The sequence below is a fragment of the Rhinoraja longicauda genome, chromosome 36 (genome assembly GCF_053455715.1).
Source record: "Rhinoraja longicauda isolate Sanriku21f chromosome 36, sRhiLon1.1, whole genome shotgun sequence".
NCBI classification, from domain to species: domain Eukaryota; kingdom Metazoa; phylum Chordata; class Chondrichthyes; order Rajiformes; family Arhynchobatidae; genus Rhinoraja; species Rhinoraja longicauda.
In genome coordinates, this window is record NC_135988.1 from 18,710,998 (window position 1) to 18,733,624 (window position 22,627).

The 22,627-nt window shown below is 45.1% G+C and overlaps 2 protein-coding genes, 1 long non-coding RNA gene and 1 other non-coding gene across 14 annotated transcripts in view; 3 read left to right on the forward strand and 1 right to left on the reverse strand.

Moving 5' to 3' along the window:
* Window positions 1-21,419, reverse strand: part of stard7 (StAR related lipid transfer domain containing 7) — a 35,159-nt gene extending 13,740 nt beyond the window's left edge. Inside the window, exons 1-2 of one of the 4 annotated variants that reach the window (XM_078429051.1) lie at window positions 21,310-21,419; window positions 10,174-10,300 (exon numbers count right to left, since the gene is read on the reverse strand). The gene's annotated coding sequence lies outside the window, so the exon portion shown is untranslated. Of the gene's footprint in view, window positions 1-771; window positions 1,449-10,173; window positions 10,301-20,987; window positions 21,157-21,309 lie in introns of those variants that run through there. The other 3 variants (XM_078429055.1, XM_078429049.1, XM_078429052.1) reach the window with 3 other exon arrangements.
* Window positions 922-9,806, forward strand: LOC144610407 (uncharacterized). Of its 3 annotated transcripts, XR_013549416.1 has the most exons (4): window positions 922-1,389; window positions 1,573-1,740; window positions 4,638-4,890; window positions 9,102-9,806. It is a non-coding gene; the product is annotated as an uncharacterized LOC144610407 (long non-coding RNA). The 3 variants fall into 3 exon arrangements; XR_013549414.1 differs by having other exon boundaries at window positions 922-1,740; XR_013549415.1 differs by having other exon boundaries at window positions 922-1,740; window positions 4,756-4,890.
* LOC144610476 (small nucleolar RNA SNORA77) lies at window positions 5,318-5,455 on the forward strand. Its single transcript, XR_013549425.1, has one exon. It is a non-coding gene; the product is annotated as a small nucleolar RNA SNORA77 (small nucleolar RNA).
* The window catches only part of LOC144610402 (2-oxoglutarate dehydrogenase complex component E1), a 65,973-nt gene continuing 64,495 nt past the window's right edge, over window positions 21,150-22,627 (forward strand). For all 6 annotated transcript variants that reach the window (XM_078429036.1, XM_078429039.1, XM_078429041.1 and 3 more), the window contains exon 1: window positions 21,150-21,293. The gene's annotated coding sequence lies outside the window, so the exon portion shown is untranslated. The remainder of the gene's footprint in view (window positions 21,294-22,627) is intronic.

The following is a 22,627-nucleotide window of genomic DNA, read 5'->3' on the forward strand; positions in this document are numbered from 1 at the left end:
TTTGGTGTAAACCAGAATCTTCAGTGTAAACCAGCATCTGCAGTTCCTTCCTACACATACTCCAGCATTTTATGTTTATATTTGATTCATCACCTAACCTGTTTTAATTACCAGACTTTAATTTGACTCAAAGATAGACACAAAATGTTGGAGTCCTCCAGGAAAAACTGCAAGGGAGCATCTCTGGATAGAAGGAATGGGTGACGTTTCAGGTCGAGACCCTTCTTCAGACTGAATCAGGGAAGAGGGAGATACAGAGACAGTCCCTTCGGCTCAATTTCCCCAACAATGTCCCAGCTACACTAGTCCCACTTGCCTACGCTTGGTCCATATCCCTCCAAACATGTCCTATCCATGTCCCTGTCTAACTGCTTCTGGGATAGTCCCAGCCTCAACTACCTTCTCTGGCAGCTTGTTCCATACACCCACCACCCTTTGTGTGAAAAAGTTACCCCTCGGATCCCTATTAAATCTTTTCCCCTTCACCTTGAACCTACGTCCCCTGGTCCTCGATTCCCCTATTCTGGGCGAGAGATTCTGTGCATCTACCGATCTATTCCTCTCATGATTTTGTACACCTCTATAAGATCAGCCCTCATCCTTCGGCGCTCCAAGCAAGAGTCCCAGCCTACTCAAACTCTTCCTATAGCTCACACCCTCTGGTCCAGGTAACATCCTCGTAAATCTTCTCTGAACCCTTTCAAGCTTGACAATAACTTTCCCATAACATGGTGCCCAGAACTGAACACAGTAGTCTTTATGCGGCCTCACCAACGTCTTATACAACTCCAATCCATGCATGTTCTGCAGTGATGCTGAGTTCCTCCAGCCCTCTGTCTGAGAGGTAACATCCCATGGACCAGGCGGGCTGGGGGTCCCCCTGGCGGCCGACCTCAGGCGTACACTTCTGTATGACCGCCAGCGGTCGTGTCCGCTTGGCGCCAAGGGGGGCAAAATGGCGGCGCCCACAGGCCCCGTCCTGCGGAGCCACGCCAACCGCCCACAGGCCCCGTCCCGGCCCGCGGAGCCGCACCCACCGCTGCACTGCCCCGGCCCGCGGAGCCGCACTCACAGGCCCCGTCCCGCGGAGCCGCACCTACAGGCCCCGGCCCAAGGTCTCCAGGCCGGAGGCCCCGTCCCGCGGAGCCGCACCTACAGGCCCCGGCCCAAGGTCTCCAGGCCGGAGGCCCCGTCCCGTGGAGCCGCACTCACAGGCCCCGTCCCGCGGAGCCGCACCTACAGGCCCCGGCCCAAGGTCTCCAGGCCGGAGGCCCCGTCCCGTGGAGCTAGCTGCACAGTCTGAGATAGACACGACATGCTGGAGTAACTCAGCCTCACCCCGAGGCCTTACCCAGCGTCCCGCTTTAACGCTCACACGTCAGGAGGAGAGTGAGTACACGAGTTGGGAGGTCATGTTGCAGTTATACAAATAACCTCCATCAAGGACGAAGAGTCATCCTAAAATGGTGGCGCTGCTTCTGCAAATACTGCCAAAACTGCTGAGCACGTCTTAATTTCGTTTTTTTAAATTTGCTTTTGATGCGCTTTAATGACATTTAAATCTTTTCTCAGGATACAGGAGGAGCTGCTAGAGCTTATGGACGAGTGCAATCCGAACACAGAGTGTAACCAGCGGCCACCGATTTCTCTAGTACTCCAGATGTCCACAGCTGCAGATTACACTGTACAGGAAAGGTGGCGGAATCCGACAACGTGGAGACTCGGAAGTAATATAGGAAGGTGAAATGAATATTGAAGTATGATCTATTGGACGTGCTACACGTTCAGATTGATATAAACATGTGTGATGAAATGGGAGTGTAAATCAATTATCCCTTTTTACCTCTCTCTCACAAGATTGTAAATCATATTTTCCCCAAAAGCTAGTTGTAGAGACAACTACTAGGATTAGCAGTAGGAAAGAACTGCAGATACTGGTTTAAATCAAAAGTGTACACAAAATGCTGGAGTAACTCAGCGGGTCAGGCAGCATCTCTGGAGAGAAGGAATGGGTGATATTTCGGGTCGAGGCACCCATTTCTCTCCAGAGATGCTGACTGACCCGCTGAGTTACTCCAACGTTTTGTGTCTACTAGGATTAGCATTGACTGGGCGGGCATTGAAGTGAATTTAGTGGTGAATTTTGGGCCAAGCTTGGGTTTTAAGTGGAGAAAAGGAGAGGAGAATAGTGAAGTTCAGAGTGTTTCTAAACACATTTCTAATAATGCCGAAAAGATAACAGTTCAACTTTGCAGACTTACTCTGGCTCGATCCTTCCCTCCTGGTCTGATGCCTTTTATGTCTGCTACAGGAAAACATCAGAGCTCTCTGGACTGCTTGCTTCATAATACCAATTGATACAACACTCACATGCTCTGTCACAGTTGCACAAATATTCAGCAGTAAGGACAGTGTTAATTTTGCAGCAAAGGAAACAGAAATGTCAAAGAGACACAAAAAGCTGGAGTAACTCAGCGGGACAGGCAGCATCTCTGGAGAGAAGGAATGGGTAACGTTTTGGGTCGAGACCATTCTTCAGACTGGTTAGGGATAAGGGAAATGAGAGATAGACGGTGATGTGGAGAGCCAAAGAACAATGAATGAAAGATTGGCAAAAAAGTAACAATGATAAAGGAAACAGGCCATTGTGAGCTGTTTGTAAGGTGAAAGTGAGAAGCTAGTGCGACTTGGGTGGTGGCTTAGAGAGAGGGAATTCCGGGGCTACCTGAAGTGAGAGAAATCTATATATACAGAAATATCAGTTTAAAATGAACAATTGTAGATCAGATCAATTTGTGTTTTTAGTTCATCTGAAGGATGATAATAGGATTTCAGTAATTGAATTCTATGGTTTTGAGGGGAAATAATTGCCATATCCACCCTGATTACTGACATATTGTTGCATTAGACTATTGCTAAGCCTGATTTTAAAACTGTATAATCAGTCTGCTGATACTTCTCAAATTATGCACACAAAAAATTCTTGGGTGAGGTAACAGGGTTTGTTGGATATTGAATAATAGAAAGAAACTGCAAGTAGACACAAAATGCTGGAGTAACTCAGTGGGACAGGCAGCATCCTTGGAGAGAAGGAATGGGTGACATCTTGGGTCGAGACCTTTCTTCAGACAGATGTCAGGAGAGTGGGTGGGACAGAGATAGAATGTAGTCGGAGATAGTAAGACTGGTGGGAGAACTGGGAAGGGGGAGGGGATGGAGAGAGGGAAAGCAAAGCCTATTTGAAGTTAGAGAATTCAATGTTCACACCGCTGGGGTGTAAGCTAACAAGCGAAATATGAGGTGCTGTTCCTCCAATTTGCGCTGGGCCTCACTCTGACAATAGAGGAGGCCCAGGACAGAAAATTCAGAATGGGAGGGGGAGTTAAAGTGCTGAGCAACCAGGAGATCAGGTAGGTTAAGGCGGACAGAGCAGAGGTGTTCAGCGAAACGATCGCCGAACCTGCGCCTGGTCTCGCCGACATACAGGAGTTGACACCTAGAACAGCGGATACAGTAGGAGAGGTTGGGGAGGTGCAAGTGAACCTCTGCCTCGCCTGAAAACACTATCGGGGTCCTTGGATGGAGTCGAGGGGGGAGGTAAAGGGACAGATGTTGCATCTCCTGGGGTTGCAGGCGAAAGTACCTGGGGAGGGGTTGGTTTTGGTGGGAAGGAACGAGTTGACCAGGGAGTTGCAGAGGGAACGGTCTCTGTGGAGAGCAGAAAGGGGTGGAGATATGAAGATGTGGACAGAGGTGGGATCCCGTTGGATGTGGCGAAAATGTTGGAGGATTATATGCTGCAGACTCTGAAGAAAGGTCCCGACCTGAATTGTCACCTATCCTTTTCTCCAGAGATGCTGCCTGGCCTGCTGAGTTACTCCAGAACTTTGTGTCTATCTTTGGTGGTTATTGCACCTGTCCTAAGCAAAATGTCAAGACGACTTTGGGGTGGAAAAAGTTGACTGGATAAAATGGTTAAAAGATAAATAGATTGGTACCATTTTCATCAGTATGTGCTTCCAGTTGGAGGTAATTTGGAATTCTAGTATCCCACCTCCATGCTTACTATTCCTCTCCGCATTAGAGAACAGATGTGTTAAGTGCAATTGCTCGTAACTTATTGTACTTGTTCTGAGCTGTGGGCCAGATCACTCAATGACCATGAAGAAGGTTCTCGACCAAAAACGTTACCTCCAAGTTCTCCAGGGATGTTGCCCGATCAGCTGAGTTACTCCAGCACTTTGTGTCCCTTTGTGTATGTATTACCCAGCATCTGCAGTTCTTTCTTTCACAATTATCCTCCACTACTTGGCAAGGGAGGGTTGTGGAGAAATGAAGGGCATATCAAAGCTCTCTTTAAAACATGATCTCTGAATTGTTTGTTAAGATCAAGCAATAGTAAGTAGTATTTAATAACCCTGACCCTAATAAAGACATTTATTGGGAGATAACATAAATTTGATGGTAGACTAAGATTTCAACAACTAACAGCACTTTAACAATGCTAAGTTTGAACACAGTAATTTTTAGCAACAAACTAAATGACAATTTTACATAATTCAAATATGCTGGGGAGGATAAAATCTTGAGTTATGTTCATAAAAGTTGATTTATTTATCCCCTTTTTTCTGCTTAAGGTGATGCTCCCTGTGTGTGATCACAACCCAATGTGCTTTACTGGAAAGCGTACCTGAATTGGGACCAGCTGTAATGTCCTTCGCACCATTAACTCACCAATTGACTGTATTCCAACAGAATATCTACACTGGAAAGCATTCTAGTAAATCTTACCAAAGATACTAGAGGAGCAAGATGAACCACTCCGTCGAAATCGCCTATACTGAAGTGTAGTACACAACGTCCTAATGGAGCATAACGTCCACCATTTTAGTAAGCAAACCCCACCGTTCGCTCTGCCTCTCGCAGTGTAATCAGTGTTTTGGGGGAACAGTATGCGTGATGATGCCATAAAAATGCAGAATATAACTCATCTATCAATTCACAGATCTTTTTCTTTTTAAATGTTTCTGCAGGTTTCTGCATACTAAAATGACACCATGACATACTACGGTTTTTAGGGTCGAGTGGTCTATCTTGCTCTGCTCTATTATCTTTGGTGTTACTACTAGTTTCAGATAGGAGTGGTAGCATGATTGTAATATTTAAACTGAATATGTAATACTGTAGTAATATTTCTATTACTTCAGCTGGGAATACACTGAATCGGATCATTGATTCTGATGCTGTAGACAGTTTGGCTCAAGAATTTGGGATGTGCTGCTTTACCCTGTATCCAATCTATTTCACATCTAGACTTGCAGGCTTACTCTGTGCCAGGTTCCGTCTTTCCAGCCTGGCACTTTTTCTGCCTGCTACATTAATGTTCTCATCAACAATGTTTGCAGTCTCTGTTCACCCAGTGGATTGACTGCCTGTTGTGTTTGGGAGCACAGTAATTGTCACCTGATGAATTGCTGCTTCCTGTTTACATTGAAAACTAATGACAAGCTCCATTTTAATTAACAATTAGTTTGCATTTCCAAGCACTGGTGTGGGAGTACAAAAATGTGTTTACCTTCACACCCTAACCCCATAAAGTCTCAGAAGAGGGATTAAATATGGTTTAATTTTGTGATGATACTAATGGATGTTGAGTGTTCTTATTTAGAAATGTTGGATAATGAACCGTGTAGAAAGGAACTGCAGATGCTGGTTTAAACCAAAGATAGACACAAAAAGCTGGAGTAACTCAGCGGGACAGGCAGCATTTTTGGAGAGAAGGAATGGGTGACGTTTCGGGTCAAGAACCTTCTTCACCCATTCCTTCTCTCCAGAAATGCTGCCTGTCCTGCTGAGTTACTCCAGCTTTTTGTGTCTATCTCCAGGTCATGTTGTGTTCTGTAACAGCATGGTCTGTTACAATACAGGTCATTGGATAGAATATCAAAAAATGTAAATTGAAGCAGTTTACAAAAAATATTTTTTCCTTGTCTGTTGAGTAGAATCTAGGAACATATACTAGAAGCTGTCACTGTTTTATTGTTATGAACAAAACAGGATATGTAGTTAGCAGAAGTAAAACATAACAATTGGGCATGCAAGGATAATTTGATTGCTAACGTTGAATTCAGCGAGGAGAAAGAACTGGGCTCGAGGCGTTGGTATCTTTTAAAATGGCTTGCTGAGTGAAGTAAAGGGAATCGGTATCCCAAACACTGATGTAAGTAGATCATAATTAAGTCCCTGTGTAGGAAGGAACTGCACACACTGGTTTACACCAAAGATAGATGCAAAATGTTGGAGTAAGTGGGGCAGGCAGCCTATCCAGAAAAGCTGCCTGTCCCGCTGAGTTACTCCAGCATTTTGTGTCTATTTACAATTAAGTCCATATTCAGTCAAACAGAAATTACAGTGGTTAACAGCCTAGTCTTTCCTCGAGATAACCTGGCTTTTCCATAAATCTAGTAAACTTCTGAACTGCTTCCAATACATGAACATCTTTCCCTGCATCAGGAGACCAGTGCTACACACAATACCCCAGATGGGGTCTGAGTATTGCCTTGTAAAACCACAGCAATGACAACGCACTGTTGCACACAAATCCCCTAGCAATAATGCTCTGTTAGCATTCTTAATTACTTGATGCACTTGCACACTAGCCTTTTGCAAATTCTGCACTCTGTGATCCCTCTGCTTCTGAGCTCTGCAATCTCTCCATTTCATATTTTTCATTTCTCCTGTCAAAATGAACAATTTCACATTATCCCCATTTGCCAGACCTCTGCCCACTCACTTAACCTGAAGTTTGAAGAAAGGTGTTGACCCAAAATGTCACCCATTCCTTCAATCGAGAGATGCTGCCTGTTCTGCTGAGTTACTCCAGCATTTTGTCTGTCTTCGGAGTAAACCAACATCTGTAGTTCCTTCCTACACACTTAACCTGTCAATATCCTTTTCAGCCTCCTTATTTCAATTTCACAATTTACTGCCTTGCCTGTGTTTGTGGCATCAGCATTGATACCTTCATCCAAGTCATTAGTGTAATTTGCAAGGAGAGGCCCAATACAATACAATACAATACAATATATCTTTATTGTCATTGTACCCAGTGGTGTGCAGGAACACAGTCGTGTGTGAAGAGGGAGTAGAGCATGGGGCTCAGAACACAGCCCTGTGGTGTGCCGGTACTCAGGGTGATAGTGGAGGACAGGTGCGGGCCCATTCTCACTGCCTGCGGTCGTTCCAGCAGGAAGTCCAGGATCCAGTCACATAATGACGAGCTGAGGCCTAGCTGGTGGAGTTTGGTGATGAGCTTGGTGGGGATGACCGTGTTGAAGGCGGAGCTATAGTCTATGAATAGCATCCTCACGTACGTGCCCTGTCTCTCTAGGTGAGTCAGGACAGTGTGAAGAGCCAGAGAGATGGCGTCCTCTGTGGATCTATTTGCCCTGTATGCAAATTGATGTGGGTCCAGTGAATCAGGGATGCTGGATTTGATGTGTGAGAGGACCAGCCTGTCAAAGCACTTCATGACTATCGGCGTTAGGGCAACCGGGCGGTAGTCGTTCAGGTTGGAGATCTTTGCTTTTTTCGGCACCGGAACTATGATAGCCGACTTCCCAAGCACTGCTCCCTGTGACACACCATTTGAAGATGTGCCAACCCTCTTCATTTGCCAACCAGTCTAACTACAATATTACCTCTTCCACCACGAGTTTGCATTGGGAGATCTGGGATGCCAGGTGCTCCATGGTGAGTGGCCTGTCTCAATCCTCCATCTAAATAGTTGTGGACAGTCACAGGTTATGCATCCAGTTGAGTTGAGGTTTATTGTACGGTGCGCTATGGAGCAACAGCAGATGGCGCCAGAGAACAGCAAGATAGATGTGAGGTAGAGAGACAAAATGCATCTCTGGAGTCGAGACCCTTCTACAGACTGATGCAAGGTAGTTTGTCGAGATGTGAATTCCAGCAACACTATTCTGATATGGTTATTTGTATTGGAAGATTTTCGTGGGGTGGGGGGTATAAAATGCACAGGTAGTGTAAGGGGATTGCAATATTTTGGGCCCATAGCTTTTCTTTCCAATGAAAGGGGAGTGAAGCGATCGGCAGGAATGAGGGTGACCTTAACTCCCAATAATGGAACTGACACTGCTTGTGTAGGAAGGAACTGCAGATGCTGGTTTAAACCAAAGATAGAAGCAAAAGGCTGGAGTAACTCAGCAGGTCAGACAGCATCTTTGGAGAAAAGGAATAGGTGATGTTTCGGGTTGAGACTGAAGAAGAGTCACCTATTTATTTTCTCCAGGATGCTAAGGGCGTGCAGCGTAGGTTTACTAGATTAATTCCCGGAATGGCGGGACTGTCATATGTTGAAGACTGGAGCGACTAGGTTTGTATACACTGGAATTTAGAAGGATGAGAGGGGATCTTATCGAAATGTATACAATTATTAAGGGGTTGGACACGTTAGAGGCAGGAAACATGTTCCCAATGTTGGGGGAGTCCAGAACCAGGGGCCACAGTTTAAGAATAAGAGGTAGGCCATTTAGAACAGAGATGAGGAAAAACTTTTTTAGTCAGAGAGTTGTGAATCTGTGGAATTCTCTGCCTCAGAGGGCAGTGGAGGCCAATTCTCTGAATACATTCAAGAGAGAGCTAGATAGAGCTCTTAAGGATAGCGGAGTCAGGGGGTATGGGGAGAAGGCAGGAACGGGGTACTGATTGAGAATGATCAGCCATGATCACATTGAATGGCGGTGCTGGCTCGAAGGGCCGAATGGCCTTCTCCTGCACCTATTTTCTATTGTCTATTGTCTTGACCCGCTGAGTTACTGCAGCTTTTTGTATCTATCTACCGACACTTTGCTTCACTGGATATCTAAATGATCTGTGCCCCGTATTCATTTCTATTTTTTTTTTAAAAAGAGCTTAAAAAACACCCCTGTAAAGATGAAAAATAGTTATCATCCAAAAAACAAGGTTTTAAAGAAGATTAAGGGAGGCCAGGGCTGCATTTCAATATGCACCATTTCTTAAACTGACAATATTGTGAAAATAAAGATTTAGTTGTAATTATTTACTATTACTATTTGCAGATTCAAGGAACCAAAATAGTTCTACAGTGATTCTGACCTCGACATTTGCAGCCACACTATGGATTCTGCCTCTGACTGGTGTCAGTCGCATATCTGACAGCTGAGCATGAATGGGTGAACTGGCTGTTTGGGAGCAGAGCACGTTGGAGCCCTGGAAACGTTGTTTTTATCATCCACTCCTTTGTTTAAGTCTCAAATTCTGCTTAGTATTTCTCCACTGTGATGAAGCCAGACTCAATAAGTGCTATGGAGAAATAAAATGTGACTTTATTGTTGAACAGAGATACACTATCACTCTTATGCATCATTTTGTTCCATGCATATGTCCTCTCGACCGTGTAAATGAACAGCCAAACCTGTGTGTGAAATCTCTTTGGATGTGAGAACTGTGACAGTCACGTGTGTATGGGTGCGGCCAGGGTGGGAAATACTTTATGGTTGAGTACAGTAGTTGCAGATTTGCAGAATGTGTACATTTGCACACAAACAATAGTTTGTACAGGATATGATAACTATGTTATTGAAACAAAGAATGTGATGTTCTCATGAACAATATTAATTGCTTCTGAAAACGAGCACCTTTAGTTTGCATATTTGTAATGAACAAACTGCTGCTGAAACTGGGACTGTTTTCCCTGGAACAAAAGTGGCAAAGGGATGAATATATAGACTTTATAAAACCAAATACTGCATTCTTATTAAAGATCTGGTCAAAATTAACTTAGCACCTGTGTTTCTTGCAGATTTTTGTTCATAATAGTTGGCCACATTAGAGACTTTATCAGACAATTTGCACAGAACTCTCTTCTGGCTAAACCAACAGGCAGCAAAGACTGGCGGTGGTTTAGAAACTAGAAGGTAGCTGATGGGTGATAGACACAAAATGCTGGAGTAACTCAACGGGACAGGCAGAATCTCTGGAGTGAAGGAAAGGGTGACGTTTTGGGTCAAGACCCTTCTTCAGTCTGAAGGGTCACTCCAGCATTTTGCATCTATCTTCGATTTAAACCAGCATCTGCATTTCTTTCCTACAGAGGCAGCTAATGGGGTTCGACAGGGCTCAGTCCCTTACCTTCGTAGATTAATTTGCTTTCAAAGCCTGGTATCTTGTAGTTCTCTGGATTGAATGCCATCTACAATCTTCTAGAAAATCATGTCGAAATCTTCATTGCGATTCTTCAACTGAGAAGAATCTTCGACTGAGGAAAGGCAGAAGGGATTAACTGTTAGACATCAGGGGGTACAATTATTTTTCAATAAACATGCCTGTGTACGTTATCTTCAAGTCCCAGAGTTATCAATATTTCTCTGGCAAAATATTTTACCTCTTCTCCTGAGACCAGAAACACTTCAAAAAATATATTGGAAAAAATTACCGCTTTATATTTAGTGGACACACTCTGCAAATTGCATGTTGCGTGCACATTTTAAGAGAGATTCCTAATCAGATTAGTTGCAGATGACCCTGCTGTTACCAGGCTGGGTGGGGAAAGGTTTGCATTCATAGAAAACAATCTGTACCATGATTTTCAGTAACACAAAGCACATGCATCAGGAAATTAGAGTTGAAAGGAATTGGGTAATTTACTATTTTCCATAAGTTCTGAGAGTGAATTTTATCTCAAATTTTTGATTAGTAATTTGTGAATTTTGTACGGTTGCTTTTCAATGAACGGAATTCAAAGCAGTTCTGATGACAGATGTGCCATTCAGTGCACCAGGGACGTGTTGGTAAGTTCCAAGGCTTCTGTTCTAAGGGGAATCTTTCCCTCGCCCTTGGGAGCAGGGTGGTACCATGGACTGTCACAGGCCCTTCAGCCCAACTCGTTCAGACTGCCAGAAAGGGAAAAATGATGTCAACACCATTAGTAACATGACCAATATCATAAGAGATAGGAGTAGAATTATGCCATTCGGCCCATCGTCTACACCATTCAATCGTGGCTGATCTATCTCTCCCTCCTAACCCCATTCTCCTACCTTCCCCATAACCTCCACAGCCTTCTGTGGCAAAGAATTCCAGATTGGCCACCCTCTGACTAAACAAATTTCTCCTCATCTCCTTCGTAAAAGAACGCCTTTTAATTCTGAGGCTGTGACCGCTAGTCCTAGACTCCCACTAGTGGAAACATCCTCTTCACATCCAATGGTGTCTGTTTCGATCGGAATTCTGCTTGGCGATAGGACCCTGGAAATGAAGATACCATGCTGCAATTTTGTATAAACTTTAAAAAACACGTTATTTGTCATAAAAAACTATATACAAAATGAAAACTCTCAATACATCCTTAGTGTCTATACATTCAATATTGCTAGTTTTATACCCAGTGTTTGCATGTTCTTTTTTCCTTACTGGCAGACTGGATGAGTTGCACCAAAGGGCCTGTTTCCGTGCTGTATGACTCCATGCTTCTACAAAGGGCGAGGGGATAACAACACCCTTGGAACAATAAGCTGCAGCCACAGTTTCATCACCTTATTACCGTATAATTTTACATCTTGCATCACTATATTCCAATAACCGCACATTTGCAATACAGACGGGATTACGGCTGTATTTTGTTTTAATAACTGCTGTCTGTTGCCTGGACCCAACTATTTGTCAAGTTCCGCACAGATCGTGTTTCGAAAATAATTGTAACTTTAGTCAGAGGGTGGTGAATCTGTGGAGTTCTTTGCCACAGAAGGCTGCGGAGGCCAAGTCAATGGACATTTGTAAGGCAGAGATAGATAGATTCTTGATTATTATGGGTGTCAGAGGTTATGGGGAGAAGGCAGGAGAATGGGGTTAGGAGGGAGAGCTAGATCAGCCATGATTGAATGGCGGAGTAGACGTGATGGGCCGAATGGCCTAATTCTGCTCCTATCACTTGTGATCTTATAACTCCTCGGTTCAGATTGTTTTCTTAACTCGAGCTGTATTTCATTGTGACATGTAGCTTTGGCCGATGATCAACCTGGTGTTTCTAACCTAATTAACAGAGGAACGGTGCAGATTATTTCTGTCTCCCTGGAATGGCTCGGTGGAAATTATCTAAAGCTTTTTTTAACGTTTCTAGGCTGTGTATTGAGGGAGAATGGGTTCTCCACTGGCTCTGATTTGATTCATTGGCAAGGGCCATCTAAACTGATTAAAGCTTTACACATGAAAGATAATCAGCTGGGCATTGAACCAAAGGCTTGCCACTACTAGTACAGTCAACTACAACTTTTAATTCAAAATTACAAAACTGAATGATTGCTTACAAATCTATTCCAGTGGATGTTGATTTATGATGCAGATAAAGTTACTGACCTAGCAATGGCAGAATGTACTTATCTTAGGTGTAAAATTATATGTTGCAAAAGCAAATTATGCAGCACAGCTGTGCAGTTTAACCTACCCAGCAGAACAGACCCAGCACGTAGTTAAGTATAAAGTGATAAACCCGGTGGCACATTCCTCTCTACACTGACAACATTACAAGGCATATCTCTATGAATCAATAGTTTTCGATCAGCCCTTACACTTTTAAAAGAAACATTCTTTAGTCAGAGGGTGGTGAATCTGTGGAGTTCTTTGCCACAGAAGGCTGCGGAGGCCAAGTCAATGGATATATTTAAGGCAGAGATAGATAGATTCTTGTTTAGTACAGGTCTCAGAGGTTATGGGGAGAAGGCAAAAGAATGGGGTTAGAAGGGAGAGATAGATCAGCCATGATTGAATGGCAGAGTAGACTTGATGGGCTGAATGGCCTAATACAGCTCCTATCACTTATGATCTTATTGAGATAATAAAAATGTATTTCTTGCAAGAAACATTCTTTTGAAGAAAAACGTTAAGACATCTCTGAGCACTTAAATCCAGGCAGCAGTTGTGCAAAGCCCCCCAGGTTTTCGCAGAGCTCTCTGAGAGCCCACTGGGTGTCCAGCATGAAGCTGAAAGGCACTGGGTGTAATGTCTGTTTGAAGATTGTACTGGGGACCTAGAATTGGGTTGGATCCTGAAGAAGTCTGAAGAAGGGTCTTGACCCGAAACATCACCCTCTCCAGAGATGCTGCCTGTCCCGCTGAGTTACTCCAGCATTTTGTATCTATCTTCGATTTAAACCAGCAACTGCAGTTATTTCCTACACATGGGTTGAATCCTAGATGGGGACAGGGAGGAAAACAAAAATCACCGTTGATCCACACACCTGCTTCCATGTGTTGGCCTCTACAATGGACATTGTCATGGTGCATATTGGCAAGGTCATTGGACCTATTCTGGTATTCTGTATTTCCATCTAAATTATGCCAAATGTGAGCCCTACATATTAATGTTGGATTGCACCTATTAAAATGTTCCCCAACACAAAGGAAGATTTACAGAAAATGCACTCAAGTATACAAAAGTGATCATAATCTGTTAAATGCTGCATTTACAACTGAATTAATTCAGTAATGACGATTGCCATGTCTTACAAACCGCAGTTCGTGACAGTATTATTTGAACGAGGGGCATTCCCATTAATAGGTAATTTAGGGCATATTGCCAACATATTTTTTTTTACATTTCATGCAGGACTGGGCAAATAAATTAACAATGAAAACTGTTTTGCACTGTTAAGAGCAAACAGTTGTGACTCAGCAGCAAATATATTTTAGGCAGTGATGTTCCCCCAGAAGGTCATAAAATATCAGATCATTTCAAGGAAACAGAAAGAGCTTGAGGTGTAAACATTAGTGCTGTGACTTACACATACCAGGCATAGAAGCTGTTTATTTGGATGGATTGTTCCATGTAGATACGGCAACACACGGATGGATCCCTTTGCTGGATTAAATTTGCTGGAGTAACTCAGCAGGACAGGCAGCATCTCTGGAGAGCTGAAGGAGGGTCTCGACCCGAAACATCACCTATTCCTTCTCTCCAGAGATGCTGCCTGTCCCGCTGAGTTACTCCAGTGTTTTGTGTTTACTTTCCCTTTGGATTTCCGCAGCTCATTAATGTTAAAAGTCACTTTACTGAACAGTCAATATTCAGCAATTGTTTCCTCAATTTGAAAAGGTAATTAGAATAATTTGTGATCTTGGAATGTGATCTTTCTCGGTTAATTAATATCTCACTGCCCCAGGCCGTTTGACTTATCCAGCATTTCCTTCCTCCCTGACTCCCAGGTGCAGAATGAGGTAGATTCAGAATCACACAGCACAGAAACAGACCCTTCAGTCCAGCTTATGCATGCCAGACACCAAATACATCTGCACTCATCTGCGGCAACTGGCGGCCAACAACAAAAATTGCCTATATGGACATAGGAGAAGTATTTTTGAGATTCCATTCAGTAGATTACAATAGAAGACTGGCGTATGGATAGTGTTGTTCTTTCAAAAGGGCTGCAAGGGCAATCCACAGAACTTTAGACCAAAGAGTCTCTTACCTATGGTGGTAATGCCACTTGGATGGAATTTGAGAGACAAGATCTATTTGTGTTTAGAAAGGCAGGGATTGTGTGTGGGAAATTGTGTCTCATCAATTTGATAAAGTTTTTTTAAGAGGAGACCAAGAGGACTGACGAGGGCAAGGGGGAAGATGTCTACTAGGACCTGAGCAAGGCCTCCAATGGTGCAGGCTGGTCAGGATCACGTGGCATCCAGATGAGGCAGCCAATTGGATACAATATTGGTTTGGTGACAAAGGTCAAAGTGTGGTAGTGGAAGGTTGTTTTCACACTGGAGGCCCATGACCAGTGGAGTACCGCAGGGATCGGTGCTGGGTCCACTGTTGTTCATCATCTATATTAACAATTTGGGTGAGAATGCCGTTGGCATGGTTAGGAAGAGTTTGCGGATGATACCAAAATTGCAGTGGATAATGAAGAAGGTTATCTAAAATGACAACACGATCTAGAGGAAGGCTTTTTTGATTGAAGACCAGTGGGGTTCAACGCTTTGTCCTTTATTGCTTGACATATACAAGTATTCGCCGACCACTTGCACTCGGTCCGCCAAGCTCTACAGGATCTCCGGGTTGCTAATCCTTTTAACTCCTCTGCCCATTCCCAGAGTGACACTTTCTGTCCTGGGCCTCCTCCATTGCCAGAATGAGGCAATGTGTAAATTGGAGGAACCTCACCTTGGGTAGCTTACAACCCTAAACTGAATTCTCCATTTTCAGGTAATTAAACAAACACCGCCTTTTTCCCTGTGTCCTAGCTGGACTCGCACCCATTTCTCCCCTCCCCCTCCATTCCTTCCTCTGACTTCACAATTCACAACTGTTCTATCCGCATCTCACAACCTTTGTCTTTTTATCTCTGGCCTTTGTCCAACCGTCTGCCTATCAAAATCCCTCCTCACCTGTGTCCACCTATCACTGGCCAGACTCTGTCCTGCCCCTCCTCTCTTCCAGCTTTTTTCCCCCACCCCCTCACCACAATCAGTCTAAAGAAGGGTCCTGACTGAAACATCACCAATCCATGTTCTCCAGAGATGCAGCCTGACCTGCCGAGTTACTCCAGCACTGTATGTCTTTTCTTTTGTAAACCAACATCTGCAGTTTCTTGTTTCCACATATATACTAAAGATTTGGATGAGAATGTAGATGGCATGATTAGTAAGTTTACAAGTGACACTAAAATTAGTGATGTAGTGGACAGGGAAGAAGATTATCCAAGGTCACAGAGGGATCTAAATCAACTGGGAAAGAAGGCAAGGGAATGGCTGAATTTAACTAATGTTGTAAGTGCAAAGTGATGTGTTTTGTTACGTTAAATCAGCCAGGACAAAGTGAAAGGTAGAAGTACAACTATATTGTTCCCTGAAACTGGCGATATGGGTAGATAGAATGGTGAAGAAGGTTTCATTATCGGCTGTGGCACTAATTATAGGAGCTTGGAGGTCTGTTACAGTTGTACAATTTGTTAGATAGGCCACACCATGCTACAGGAAGGATGTGATTCAGCTGGAGAGAGTCAGAAAAGATTCACGGGAATGTTACCTGCACTAGTATGAATTACATGGGGAGATGGATAAGCTGAGACTATTTTGCCTGGAACAAAGACGGCAGAAGGGAGAATTTATAGATTTTATAGCATTTTGATGAGCTTAAGATAGGATATATGTCACAGGGTAGGGAAGTTTGAAAGTAGAGGACATAGGTGTAAGAAGGGACAGACCTGATAGGCAAGCTTTTCACACCTAGGGGTTATATGGAATGACCGGCCAGAAGAGATGGTAGAGGCAGGTACAGTAAGCACAGGCAAAGGGTGGCAATATGGTTTACATGGACGAGTTGGATTGAAGAGCCTGTTTCGGTGCTGTATAACTCTATAACTGTATAACTTTAACGTTTTAACCCAAAGTGAGAGCAAGAAACTGTCATTCGATCACCATCACACTTAGAATTCTTTGCCGGAATGAGTTTCATTATTGTGATTTATGCACGAGTCAAATACGCTCAAGAATCCATCGCATCTATTTTGCCTTCCACATTAAAGCAGAGTATCAAGTTCAGCCACAGCCAACTCCTCCAGAAAAACAAATGGCACCTTGCATTTTGACACCAGAAGCATTGCCATGAGTAGACATTTCTGTTGGTCTTTCTATGTTTCTCATTCTCAGCATACTTTGATCTCTGAGCTGTTTGTAACTTGATAAGAGCTTTCTTTCCCTCCTGCCACTTTGGCTTGTTTTAGACAATAGACAATAGACAATAGGTGCAGGAGGAGGCCATTCAGCCCTTCGAGCCAGCACCGCCATTCAATGTGATCATGGCTGATCATTCTCAATCAGTACCCCGTTCCTGCCTTCTCCCCATACCCCCTGACTCCGCTATCCTTAAGAGCTCTATCTAGCTCTCTCTTGAATGCATTCAGAGTATTGGCCTCCACTGCCTTCTGAGGTAGAGAAGTCCACAGATTCACAACTCTCTGACTGAAAAAGTTTTTCCTCATCTCAGTTCTAAATGGCCTACCCCTTATTCTTAAACTGTGGCCCCTTGTTCTGGACTCCCCCAACATTGGGAACATGTTTCCTGCCTCTAACATGTCCAACCCCTTAATAATCTTACACGTTTCGATAAGATCTCTCATCTTTTTGGGTCTAATTTGGTACATTTCCTTGAATCTTATCGACTTTTACATTTCTGATCAATCTATAATGTGGGATTTTAACCAAGTTCCCTGCACCCTATTTCCACACAGACTATCAAACGTGCTACCCTCATTGTTCACTAACTTTAAAAAATTCAAACCTGACAAATCCCTGCTTGATTAATGTGTACCTGATTTATCAAGTTCTGATTTTTTCCCCCGAATTTCTTCTACCCTGTTAATAGGCTGACTGGCTTCTAATTACACAGTCTATATTTTTCTTCATTAGTAAACAACAGACTTAGCGATGTACAGACACAGGCCCTTCATCTTATTTTGTCCATTCCAACCATGTTGGCATACTGGGCAAGTCCCGGTTGCCTGCATTTGGCCCGTGGCCCGCTGAACCCTTCCTATCCGTACACCAGTCCAAATGTTTTTCGACAGATGATATCCACGAGTTGCTAAAAAGGACAGAATAAAAGTGCATGGAACGTAATCCTGGGAAACATGAGGTAACGCATTTTGGAAGCATTAATAAGACTAGGATATACACAATGATTAGTAAACCCGAGGAAATGGCAAACAACAGTGATGTAGAAGTCATAAGTTTATAAGTGATAGGAGCAAAATTAGGCCATTCGGCCCATCGATTCAACTCTGACATTCAATCACTGCTAATCTATCTTTCCCTCTCAACCCCATTCTCCTGTCTTCTACCCACAATCCTTGATACTTATCAACAATCTGTCAATCTCCACCTTAAAAATACCCTCCACAGCTGTCTGTGGCAATGAATACCACAGATTCATCACCCTCTGACTAAAGAAAGCTCTCCTCATCTCCTTTCTAAAAGTACAATGTTTGATTTTGAGGCTGTGCCCTCTGGCCCAAGACTCTCCCATCAGTTTCCCATGCCATTTCTAAATATTTTTTAAATATTTCTAAATATTTAGAACAGAGATAGCAGTGCTACTACAAACAGGGAGTCAGCTCAAGTTGGTCGTTCTGTCTGATCTTAATGGCATCTTGACAGACTCTGATGGCAAATTCTTGTATGCCAACTCAGATCAATAGAAATAAGTAACAAAGTGCTGGAATAACTCAGTGCGTCAGGCAGGACCTCTGGAGAAAAGAGTTGACTTGTTACAAACCAAATTCAACTTTTATTTGAAGCAATATAAAGCAACTATATTAAATTCAGACACACAAGCATTTTGCAGATACTTTAATGTAATCAAAAGGAACTGCAGATGCTGGTTTATACTAAAGAAAGACACAAAATGCTGGAGTAGCTCAGCGGGCCAGGCAGCATCGCTGGAGAAAATGGATAGGTGGTGTTTCGGGTTGGAACCTTACTTCAGACTAATTGTAAAGGGCGTGTTGGACGATAGTTTGCTGCTGTCAAGGAGGCATGCTCAGAACTCTCCGGAACAATGTAAGATAAGCAGCATGCACAAAATTGCATGAATGATTTTCTGCGCAGTACATTTTCTGTGGTTCAACTACATTGACTAAAAACAGTTGCACCATTGAAACTGTATTTACTTAATGAGATCACAGATCTCTTTATAAATTGACCCTCAAAAAAGATTTATAAGAAAATAACTGCAGATGCTGGTACAAATCGAAGGTATTTATTCACAAAATGCTGGAGTAACTCAGCAGGTCAGGCAGCATCTCAGGAGAGAAGGAATGGGTGACGTTTCGGGCCGAGACCCTTCTTCAGTCCCTTCTCAAAAAAGATTTCAACATTCAACCAAAGTAGATGCACAGTCAGTCACACACCTGCATTGTAAAAGCCCTGACATTGCACGAACTGCTGAACTCCAGAGAGACAACCAGGCACTGGCCTTTGGCTCATGGGATATGCGTGTTGTTTTACTTAATATATCTCACTCTGGAGATTGTACACTGCTCATTGAACCACATGCAGTGGGCCTGCATCTGACAACTGTCCTCAATCACAGATTATTTTATCTTGAGCAGTGGAATATCAGGGTTGTATATAGTCCTTGCTATTTGCGAGAGATAGCGATCCAGACTTCCCACAGATAAGAAACAAAACGTAGACACCACTAAGGCCACTGGCAATGTCAGTTAGGCTGCAACAACTTATAGAGCCATGGAGCGTGGAAACAGGCCCTTCGTCCAGCTTGCCCACGCCGCCCAACACTAGTCCCACCTGCCTGCATTTGGCCCATATCCCTCTAAACCTATCCTATCCATGTACCTGTCTAAATGTTCCTTAAACATTGCGATGGTACCTGTGTCAACTACCTGCTCCGGCTGCTTGTTTCCTACATCCACCACGTTCTGTATGAAAAAGGTGCCCCTCAGGTTCCGATTAAATCTTTCTCCTCGTCACCTTAAACTTACAGTGCCCTCCATCATCATTGTGACAAAGACCCATCATCTATTTATTTGCCCCTGTACTCCACAATTTGAGATTTGTAATATAAAAAAATCACATGTGGTTAAGTGCGATTTTAAAGTCAGATATTATTAAAGGCCATTTTTATACATTTTGAGTAACACGTCCAACTTCAAAATATTCACCAGAATAAAAGAGTGTTGTTTTAAACATTCATCACTGCTACCACTATGAATCAACTCTCTCATTACAAGCATGGTCAAGATTTCTAAATAAAGAGAAATTATCTTTTTATTTAAAATAAACGCAGGAACCAAACTCAAGAGACAAGCACTTTACAGGCAGCTGTACTTATTGCTTTCTTAGAGACACACCACATAATTCAATGCTTGCTGTGGGAACAGAAGGAAATGCAGATGCTGGAATCTTGACTAAAACACAAAGTGCTGGAGTAACTCATCGGTCTTGATGCATTGATAGAGGCATCTTAGGTGAAGACTGAAAGAGGGTCCCAACCTGAAAAGTCACCTATCCGTTCCTCCACTGATGCTGCCTGACCCACAGAGTTACTCCAGCACTTTGTGTTTTACTCAATGCATGCCATCTTTATTAAGGGAATATCTTACAAGTGCAGGTTCCAATTCCTCAGTGACCCTAGGACACTGTGTGCGAGGTGATTCCCATGTCCGCTCCACACAGACAATGCCTCATTGTGACCTCAGCGTTCCTCTGAGGTGCGATGAGAATCTGAGGTGCGGCAGATTCTTGATTAGTCAGGGTGTCAGGGGTTATGGGGAGAAGGCCATAAATGGCGTAACTTTAAAAAGGAGATGAGGAGGAATTTCTTTAGCCAGAGGGTGGTGAATCTGTGGAATTCATTGGCACAGACGGCCGTGGAGGCCAAGTCATTGGGTATTTTTAAAGCGGAGATTGGCCGATTCTTGATTGGTAAGGGTGTCAAAGGTTATGGGGATAAGGCAGGAGAATGGTGGACTAGACTCGGTGGGCTAAATGGACTAATTCTGCTCCTATGACCTTGAATGCCATGTTCTCTTTGTAGCTCCAAAATTAGTTGTACTTTACAGCAAAGTTCATAAGTCATAGAAGCAGAAGTAGGGCATTCGGCCCATCAAATCTACTCTGCTATTCATTCTATCTCTCCCTCTCAACCCCATTCTCCTGCCTTCTCCCCATAAGCCCTGACACCCATACTGAAGAAGGGTCTCCACCCGAAACGTCACCCATTCCTTCTCTCCTGAGATGCTGCCTGACCTGCTGAGTTACTCCAGCATTTTGTGAATAAATACCTTCGATTTGTACCAGCATCTGCAGTTATTTTCTTACACTGATCAAGAACCTGTCAAACTCCACCTTAAAAACACCCAATGGTTTGGCCTCCACAGTCGGGGGGGGGGAGGGAGGGAGGGATTGTTGTTGTTTTGAAACACCTGCACTTACCTAGGCAGGCGTCCTCCATGCTGGGCAATGCCCCATGAGGGCAGATCACACTGCCATGTTGAGTGGTAGATCCACCTTGCACCTGGCAAGCCCCCCCCTGCACGTGACAGGGGCGGGATGGGCAGTGTGACGCCACTCCCCCTCCGTCCCGCTGACGTCACGGCGCAGGCCCGCGCTGCAGGCCGCTCGCTCTCGCGCCGTGTTGTCCGTCATTCCCCCCCGAGCCGGCTCACGGAGGTACGGCTTCTCTCGGCGGCAGCGCCAAGGTCTGAACCCGACGGCGGGCGGAGTACACCCCTGGACTAGGTAACGCCGACTTTACCTGTGGCAATGTCACGTTTTCCGTGCGGAATTCTCACTTTGGTTCCACACAAAAAAAAAACGTTCAGAAATCGCCGGACTGTTCGGCCCCCCTCCCTGTGTCGTCCATCGGCGAGCGGAACTGACGCAGTGTGATTGACAGCCGGGCCGGCCGATGGCGGTCGGGTTTCGTGTTGACTGGCAGCGGCCTTGTCCAATGGTCGCCGGCGCTGGCGGGTCAGGGGGCGGGACGTTGTGCAGATGGGCGGGTCTTCGGTGGGCGGGATGGTGGCAGAGCTTCATCACCTGAGCGAGGCCTCGCTCGGGGCGAGTCCGCAAGGTCACCCGCGAGGAGCTCGCTAGCGGCCGCCCTGCCTCAGCCTAGTCAGCTCCGCCACCCTGTTGTCGCCCGCGGCGATGTTGACATTTATGACTCTCTCCATACCAGCACCTCCATTTGCCGCTTGACCGGGGGGTGGGGGAGCTCCCCGGCTGCCTTGCCCCGCTCCTCCGGCTGCCCCGCTCCCCCGGCTGCCCCGCTCCCCCGGCTGCCGCCTTGCCCCGCTCCCCCGGCTGCCGCCTTGCCCCGCTCCCCCGGCTGCCCCGCTCCCCCGGCTGCCCCGCTCCCCCGGCTGCCCCGCTCCCCCGGCTGCCGCCTTGCCCCGCTCCCCCGGCTGCCGCCTTGCCCCGCTCCCCCGGCTGCCCCGCTCCCCCGGCTGCCCCGCTCCTCCGGCTGCCCCGCTCCCCCGGCTGCCGCCTTGCCCCGCTCCTCCGGCTGCCCCGATGCCCCGGCTGCCTTGACCCGCTGCCCCGGCTGCCTTGCCCCGCTCCCTCGACTGGCCGCGGGCAGACCCGACTCGCCCGGGCCACCGGCACCTTGCCTTGTCCCCGGCCTTGGAGGCTGCAGACTGTCGGAGCACCCACCCACCTATCCTTGCTGGCTGCCCAGTTACCGTCCTTGTTAGACGAGATTGGGTTCCAAAATCTGGGTGACCACTTGACATGTTAACAAACACAAAATGTTGGAGTAACTCAGCGGGACACAGGCAGCATCTCTGGAGAGAAGGAATGAGTGACATTTCGGGTCGAGACCCTCCTTCTGACTGACATGAAACGTCGCCCATTCCTTTTTCTCCAGAGATGGTGCTCGTCCCGCCAGCATTTTGTGTCTATCTTTTCGGTGTAAACCGGTATCTGCAGTTTCCTTCCTGTACACTTGACTTGTTCACCTTGACAAAAGTTCCCGCTGAAACCATTCTCCCTTTGTCAGTAAGAAGCCAATTCCGTTTCCTGCAGGGGCCTCTCGCATGAGAAATCCCCTTTGCTGGGCGTGCAGTGGG